The sequence below is a fragment of the Oratosquilla oratoria genome, chromosome 14 (genome assembly GCF_046742065.1).
Source record: "Oratosquilla oratoria isolate Oo_2021 chromosome 14, ASM4674206v1, whole genome shotgun sequence".
NCBI lineage: Eukaryota > Metazoa > Arthropoda > Malacostraca > Stomatopoda > Squillidae > Oratosquilla > Oratosquilla oratoria.
This window is the reverse complement of record NC_134790.1, coordinates 19,208,539-19,217,424: the sequence shown is the minus strand read 5'-3', so window position 1 is coordinate 19,217,424 and position 8,886 is coordinate 19,208,539.

The following is an 8,886-nucleotide window of genomic DNA, read 5'->3' as shown; positions in this document are numbered from 1 at the left end:
CATTCCCAATTAAGCCATGAAATATAGAGTTAACTAAACGCTGGCAAGTCAAAGGAGCATTCCGCAAACCCATGGGGCAATGAAGCCATTCATAGTGCCCATTGGGAGTCGAGAAGGCCGTGATCTTACGAGACTTCTCCTCCAGGGGTATCTGCCAAAAACCTGCTTTTAAATCTAAAGTGGTGAACACTGTATTACCATTGCCAATGGACTGAAGAAGCTCGCTTAAGATAGGCAGAGGATAATGATCAGGAAGAGTGACCTCATTGACTTTCCTATAATCAACCACAGGACGAAAAGATCCATCCTTCTTAGGCACCAGGAGAAGAGGCGAATTCCACTCGGAGTGGGACTCCTGTACAACACCTTCACTCAACAAATCGTCAACCAAGGACTGGGCTATAAGCCGACGAGAGTGAGGCAACCTGTAAGAAGGGACGTAAACAGGACGAGTGCCTGGCTGAAGGTCAATTCTATGAACCACACGATCCGTTACCCCTAACGGATCACCTGGTAAAGCCAAAGCCTGACGGTGGGTAACTAGCAGGTCAAGGAGACGAGGCGTTTCTTTAGGAAAATCAGTTTCGCCTACAAATGTGGCAAGTTCAGAAGCTACGCGAGCAGGGTCATGTGTTGAAAGAGACTGTAGAACAGAAGCTGCTATAATAGGCGAATCCTGGAAAGCAGCAACGTGTACCACCTCAAAGGAGCCTAAGTGACTGCCAGGAGAGAGAGAAATAGGAGCACCCGTAACATTGGTTACCATCGCTGTGGTAACGTGATCCTCACGAATAGTGGAGAGAGTTCCTTCTAGGGCAAGCCGACGAATACGAATAGAATCAGGCAAAGAGAGAACGTCAGACCCAATTGGGGCACCTGAGACGCGCACTGGAACTCGAACAGAACTTGAAGGTTCAATAAGATGCTCTCCTACAACAACAGCAGCACAATGAGCAACAGGGGCAGAGCTCTGAGAAATTGGGACAGGCACATGTGCGGACTGATCAAGCACAAAAGAATCACAAACGGAAACTGGCCTATCCGAAGCAGAGATATCAACTTTGCAGAAAGTCACTACACGGCGACTAGGAGAAATATCTATGCTATGAGCTGTAAGAGCATCAATACCCAGGAGGCAATCACACTTAAGGGCAATGCCAGAGACAACAGCAAAAGTGACATTGAATACTGTAGCATGCGAGGAAAAATGTAAAGGAAGACAAACTGATCCTAGAACAAGCAAGGGAGAGCCTTGCACAGAATGCAAATTATTACAAAAGGGAGATAAAGGAAGATTATACAATTCTCGCAAGGCAAAGTAAGCCTTTCTACTTAACAGACTACATTCTGCACCAGTATCTACAGTGACTGAAAGAGGCGTTTCCCTAGTGAAAAATTGAAAGGTAAGTAATTGAGAAGATTCAACAGCCACAAAAGGAATTATTTGAGACCGAACATTGCTGGTCAACTCTTGGGGTTGGGAAACATGCGCTGGGGAAAATGGGATTGACGAGGCTGGTGAGACGTCTCATCCCCAAGTTTCAAAACCTTGAAACATTGATCAGTCGAATGTTTACACTGACCATGAATATGGCAATAACTGAGTCTACCTGGAGGCTCTACTCTGGAAAGGCCATGCGAATGATTAGAAGAAACAGTAGGTACACTCCTACCAACAGGGGACAGTTTTGACTTATGTACCTGGCGCCTACGGCGGAAACAAAAATCGCTCGAATGACCAGACCTGTTACAAAAAGTACACAACAGGGGAGGGGGTGTAACTGTAGATTGAGGGGAACTAGGAGTAGAAACTGTAAACTGAGAGAGTTGAGGAGAACAAGGGACATGACCCTGTTGATGAGCATTGCTAATACACAAAGAACTAGATGGGACTTCTCCCAATTTACGAGAAAGTTGTGATGCAAAAGACATTAGAGTTTCATCAGGCTTATACTTGAGAGAAGATGCTGCTCGTCTCTCAGAAGGCACAAAAAAATATATATAGAAGAAACTCTATGATAAGACGAAATCTATCTACAGAAATGTTACCATTCTCTACCCAGTCCGACTGGGACAATGCCTCAAAAGCTTCAACAGCAAGGATACTGACCAGAGCTTGCGCCCGACGATAATCCAGAGTACCCAGTCGGGATACGAGAGTATCAGCCAATTTGAAGCACCAATGGAACGCACCACCACCAAGAGTATCTGCGAAAAGTTTAAGAATATTAGCCCTAAAGGTGTCATAATCATAGTTCAGAAGTTTAGGATCTAAACATGAAGCCGAGAGGAGCTCTGCAGCAAAAGAATGTGGCACAATCTGGGACCTCACAAAGGAGATCTTCTCATGCCCCGTCGAAACATTCGACTGTACGATTGCGTCCTCACATTGACGGATAAATACAGCCGCCCTGTAATTAGGGTCTATCCCAGAAAAAGGGACCACAGTTGGATTCTGATGCAGTAATGTTACCCTATTTCCCATTGGCTCAGATGAGCTTGTCGGACAAAGAAACGAAGGTCTCGATTTGGACATGGTGGGAGATGGTAACTTTGTCCCACTTCTTAGAAGCATAAGAAAACACTAACACCAAACAAATACAACACTCTAACGCCAGTAAGAAATAATGTAAAAAATTAATATAGTGAATCACACGGACAATGACATATAATTTACAGAAACACAAGTATTGACACTACCAATGCCATACATAGACCACTAAGAAGAAAAGTATATTACGGCCGTAATGAAACACACACGTCGCAGGCGACGAAGGTCGTCCGGGGTAACATTCAAGGCAAGATCTAAGAATATAAGGTCTAACCACTTCCGACCGAATTTCGAGGGAGTTAGCGCAGCGGGCCCGTGAACGTCACCTGGCTGTTCGAAGTGGGGTTCACGGGCCCTATAGCTGTCAGTTGAAGCTGGCGCGTCGTTGAGAAATGACGTTACCTTCGCTCGCACTGCTCCACGCAATTAGTTATATTCTGACAAATATTATATAAAAAATATATATATAGAATATTATAGTTCCTGTCTATATATATGAATATATATGATATATAATATATAAAATATTATAGTTCCTGTCTTCCTTGGCGTTTCACAGTTTTCTTCAGTGTTTCACAAAGAGAAAACGGACTCAGCCAAATGACGTCAGAAGCTGCGCATAAGAATTCAAACGGTCTGACCTGTATATTTAGACCTTGATTCAAGGGACGCGAACGACGTCACCACAAAAATTTATATAATTCATACAAACATAAATTGTGTAATGCATACAAACATAAGCATTGGAAAACAGAACCAATGCAATACATAAATCAATAATGTAATAATACGTAAGTACATATACGTAAATAAACACGCGTCGCCAAGCGACGACAGTTCAACATTCAAAATAAAGCATACAATACAAACATAAGCATTGGAAAACAGAACCAATGCTATACATAAATCAATAATGTAATAATACGTAAGTACATATACGTAAATAAACACGCGTCGCCAAGCGACGACAGTTCAACATTCAAAATAAAGCCACGCCAATGACGTCACGGTTTCGAGCCGGGAAGCGTCACTTAACCGGTCTTCACAAATTTAACTTTGGCTTCTCATGGAACAAATAAACTGTCTAATTCACCATCCAGGCGCAATTTCCGCTGAGGGTACCCACAGGAACACACGGAGCAATAATCAGGACAGGCGACGATGACGTCGAAGAACTAGCCGAAGGAAAAAAAATCATCTGGCGGCAACCGTCCTCCGCCAACATGCAACTGAAGACACAGTGTCCAGAGCACTATAATGTATTTTCATAGGTAAAGTCACTGTAAAACACCTAGCTGGAACGAAAAAATGGAGAGAAAACACAGCACAAGAACACAAAATGTTAACGTGTAAGCCGGCCGGCAAATCAAAATCGCTAATTTTTCGTCTTTGTAATACTCGGAGTCACTAGAAAAAGTTTACGCTGCCACCAAATGTATTAGGGTGGCTTTAAATGAAACCATAAGTTAAATTGATTAAAGTAAATATTTTTACAGCACAACAACGTGCGTACACGAGGCGAGAACAAGACTGGCGTGGGGACGCCAGATTTCGCGGCAAAACATGCATGAATCGCACGGTTCGATTTCAAAGAAAAAAATGCACACACAAATATACAATGCTATACATAAATCAATATGCACAATAAATACATAATAATACTACAATAAATACGTAATAATACTACAAGTACGTATGTACAACACACAAGGAATATGTCACCATTACAACGTTATGTCTATATCCATTCTTCGAAATCTATATCATACAACCTTTAAAAGACAGAAATGTCCAAATCTGTTTATCATAGTAAATTAGGAGGACATGTACCGTCCGGTAGTATGAGTTTTCAAGGACACGAGAATATTCCCGAGCATGGGATATCCCGTTGATACTGAGAGGCGGGGACATGCATACCCAGTCGCAGAGTAATATTAACCTTATGAGTATCGGTTGATGGTAGTGGTGGGCAGATACCGGTTTTACCGGTAAAGCTACCGGTAACAACCTTAACGGTATTTTATCGGTACAAATTCTGGTACCGTTAAGATTCCGTTAACCGATAACTCGATAAGTTATACCATAACACTCAGAGAGAGGTAAGCACGTCTTGACTTGTTGGTACTGAGTTACGGACTGACGGCACGGGCCCAGTGTGCCGCTAACTTAACCGGTAAAATACCGTTAAGGGATGAACCACTAAGGTCTCGGTAAGCGCGTCTCGGCTTGGCGGTACTGGCGGCATGACGGGCCTAAGGTCTAAATATACAGGTCAGACCGTTTGAATTCTTCTGCGCAGCTTCTGACGTCATTAGGCTGGGTCCATTTTCTCTTTGTGAAACACTGAAGAAAACTGTGAAACGCCAAGGAAGACAGGAACTATAATATTTTATATATTATATATCATATATTCATATATATAGACAGGAACTATAATATTTTATATATATTTTATATAATATTTGTCAGAATATAACTAATTGCGTGGAGCGGTGCGAGCGAAGGCAACGTCTTTTTAAACGACGCACCAGCTTCAACTGACAGCCATACGACCCGCGAACCCCACTTTGAACAGCCAGGTGACGTTCACGGGCCCGCTGCGCCAACTCCCTCGAAATTCGGTCGGAAGTGGTTAGACCTTATATTCTTAGATCTTGGACGGGCCCAGTGTGCCGCTAACTTTACCGGTAAAATATCGTTAAGGGGTATACCGCTAAGGACTCGGTAAGCGCGTCTCGGCTTGGCGGTATTGACGAGCCCAGTGTCCCGCTAATTTTACCGGTTAATCTTTTAACATTAAGCAAGTATGTACCGCTATGGTCTCGATCATTTTTTTACCATTAAAACCGGTTTTTTCGGCACTTTTGTAATTTCTCAATAGAATTAATGTTATTTCTGTGATCAGCATACGAAAGTATATTAATTGTGAAAGTTTCATCGAAAAATTCCGCGTCGCCAAACGGAAAAGACCCATATATATATATATTATATATATTATATATATATATATATATATATATATATATATATATATATATATATATATAATATATATATTATATATATTCCCCTTTACATTTTGCCTATAGCACCGGTAGGCATGTAGGGTAGGTTAGTGCTTCCTTCGCCCGTTCGTGATGCAGGTATGATTTTTATAGTAACTACACACCATAGTGGGATGAAATTTGTTTAGAATAAGTCATAGAGGCGACTGGAACTAGAGACATCACTAGTACCTCACGACTCTTTACCAAGTAATACCTGTAATGGTATTACCAAATAGCGAGAGCTCAAATAACTTACTTTACTGTTTCAACTCTGGGATAAGTAATGTAGACATCTCTGTCTTACAAAATTTAGAAATGTACATTGACGTACTATTGACATTAATGGTGGCAGCATGACTGGTATTTTTATTCCAATTACTAATATAAGTAAGCAAAAAGTACATAATATGTAATATTATACATAATTATATATTTTATGTAACATAAGACAGACAATTTAAAAAGACACATATTTACGTATTTTATTTTAAAAGTATTACTCATATACATTATGTTTTCATGATATTAAAAATATATATAGACTTTCCGTCTGTATAATATTAGGGGTGACTATAGCCTGGTTGTTGAAAATATGCTTGTAGTGTGGAGGCGCGAAACATGGGACGGGGGATGTATCATAAATATTATTTTATTTTTAATCGATTCTAATGCAAATTCATGCGATGAAATTTCATGCCCCTTCAATACGATAATGTTTGTATGGTCAATATATTAGACCAACAATCTTCCATATTACCAAGTTGCAGTAATTAAATTTTCATTGCAGGAAATTTTGAACAATTAGATTACTCGAATTACCAGTAAAAGTAAAGTGTTATATAGTATTATTCATAATCACTTACTTTTGAGATACTTTAATATCAATCAATCAATCTATTCATGATAGGTAAGGTGGTGGCGAGGAGGGAGTTGGAGGGTTTGGTGTAGAACAAAGAATGAAATGGAAGGAAGTTGAAGTTAAGATCATAATGGGTGTGGAGCAGACACGCTTGCTATTTTTATTATTAAGATGTTGCTTATTATTATCCCTATGACGCTAAGGTTGATCTTCGTGGTTGGGTTTTTACTTGCAGGTACTTGCAGGTTCGGTCCGTCTTCTTACAGGATCGGTTCGTCTTCTTCTCTCTTGTGTTGTTGTTCTTTTCTATATTGTTTGTGGTTATTTAATTTTAGTTGGTTATGTGTTCACCGGTGATGGGGGAGGGTCTTGGTTTCTATGCGTAGTATAATTTTTTTTTTTTGTACCAATGAGTATGACTTTTTTCTTTCCATTTTTGGTTGACGACTAATGGTACTTGTTACAGTTTATTGTTAGGGTAGGATAGTGATATCTGTTTGATATAATCATTGATTTAGTGATATCACGTGCGGTCTTTATTTCGTATGTATTATCATTTTTTGTAATACCAATATTCATAATAATTATGATAATAATAGTGTTGGTAGAACAGTGAAGAGATGATATAGATACAGTGGTGGATCTGTTTCATTTGATATACATCGGTTCAGGCGGGAGTCCATTAATTATTGGGAAGTCTGTAGTAATCCAGTTGCAGTTATGTCCTTCTTCTGTGTCGGTGTCTTCGCTATATTGTTGTTCTAATTCTGGATTTAATGTTGTTAATCTGTACCATGTTTTGTTTGCGAGTCTGCAGAGTCTTGTGATAAGGGGTTCGAGTTTGTGTTGTATGTGTAGTTCTTCTATCGTGTTAAGGTATGGGGGTATGGAGTGTGTGGCGAATCTTATTGCTTTGTTTTATATTGTCTATACTTTGTGGAGTTGGTTTGGCTTTAATGTGATAGTTGTTACTCATATGTATTCCGGTGTCTCACGATTACTTTGTATAGTTTTAGTAGTAGTTTGGTATCTAGATTTCTGAATCGTCTTAGTGTCAGTGGTTTTTTTTTTCTACTTGGAGTTTTCTGCTGTTTGAATGTGTTTGGAGACCTCTTCTGCCAAGTGCTGGCCTAGTATTTTTATGTTTCTTTGTGTATTTGTGTGTCTCCTATCCATTATTTGTTTGATGTTAGTATTAAAGGTTCAGTGAGTGTGTTGTCTGGGTCTAGTCGTCTCATGTCAACTAAGTAATAGGGGTAATGTCTTCTTGTATTTCTTGTACTTGTGTTGTGATTGTTCTTTCATGTTCCATGTCAAATGTTGCATTTTCTGCTGGTGTGATCCTGAATATGTTTCTCCAGTGCTGTCTGAATATGTATTCTTTGTCATTGTGTATCTTGTGGTTGTGTATAATGTAAGGGGTGGTGTTAGTAGGTGTTCCTGTTAGTCGTTTAATCTATGTCCAAAAGTTTTTGGTGTCATTGTATGGTAGATTAATTTTTCGTATTACATTGTTCCAGTCTTCATCGTTTAGTTCTTTGTTTTCTTCTGATGATTAATTTTGTATATCAAGAGAGAGGAAGAAGACGAACCGATCCTGTAAGAAGAAGACGGACCGAACCTGCAAGTACCTACGAGTACAAAACCGAGCACGAAGATCAAGCACCGCGTCAAAGGCAGACATATATTAACAATCAATAAATGAATAACAAAAACATCAAGTGGGTCTCCCCCACACCTATTATTACAACTTCATCTTCCTTCCATTTCATTGTTTACTCTACACGAAAACCTCTCTCCCCCTCCCCTTCTCCTCCACCCGACCTGTCATGATTGATCGATTTCAAAGTATATGATTATGCATAATATTACATAACGCTTTACTTTTATTCGTAATTCGATTAATGTATTTCTTCAACATTTCCTGTACTGAAATTTTAAGTGCTTCAAATTGATAATATGGAAGATTGTTAGTCCAATGTAAACATATCGTATTGAAGTGTGTGTGTGTGTGTTTCACCATGGTCTTTGGATCACGTGTTGGACTCGTGATCGACAACTATTTCCCTCCCGAAAGAGAGCTCAGAGCTCATAAATGACCGATCTGGGTAATGCTGTGGCCTTACACGCACACACACACCCAACTCCCCGCCCACGAGTTGGAGTAACGACTCGAAGCGCAGTGATACTGACATATAAGTAATATTTTAGAAATACATGAATATACATTTTCAAAGTGTATCATTCTCATATGTATATTATCATGCATGATATTACATTACTTTTATTGGTCATTCGACTAATTTATTTCTACATTCCCTGCAACGAAACTTTAATTGCTTCAAATTGGTAATATGAAAGATTGTTAGTCTAATACAATCATTATCGTATTGAAGGTGCAGGAAATTTCATCGCATGAATTTGCATTA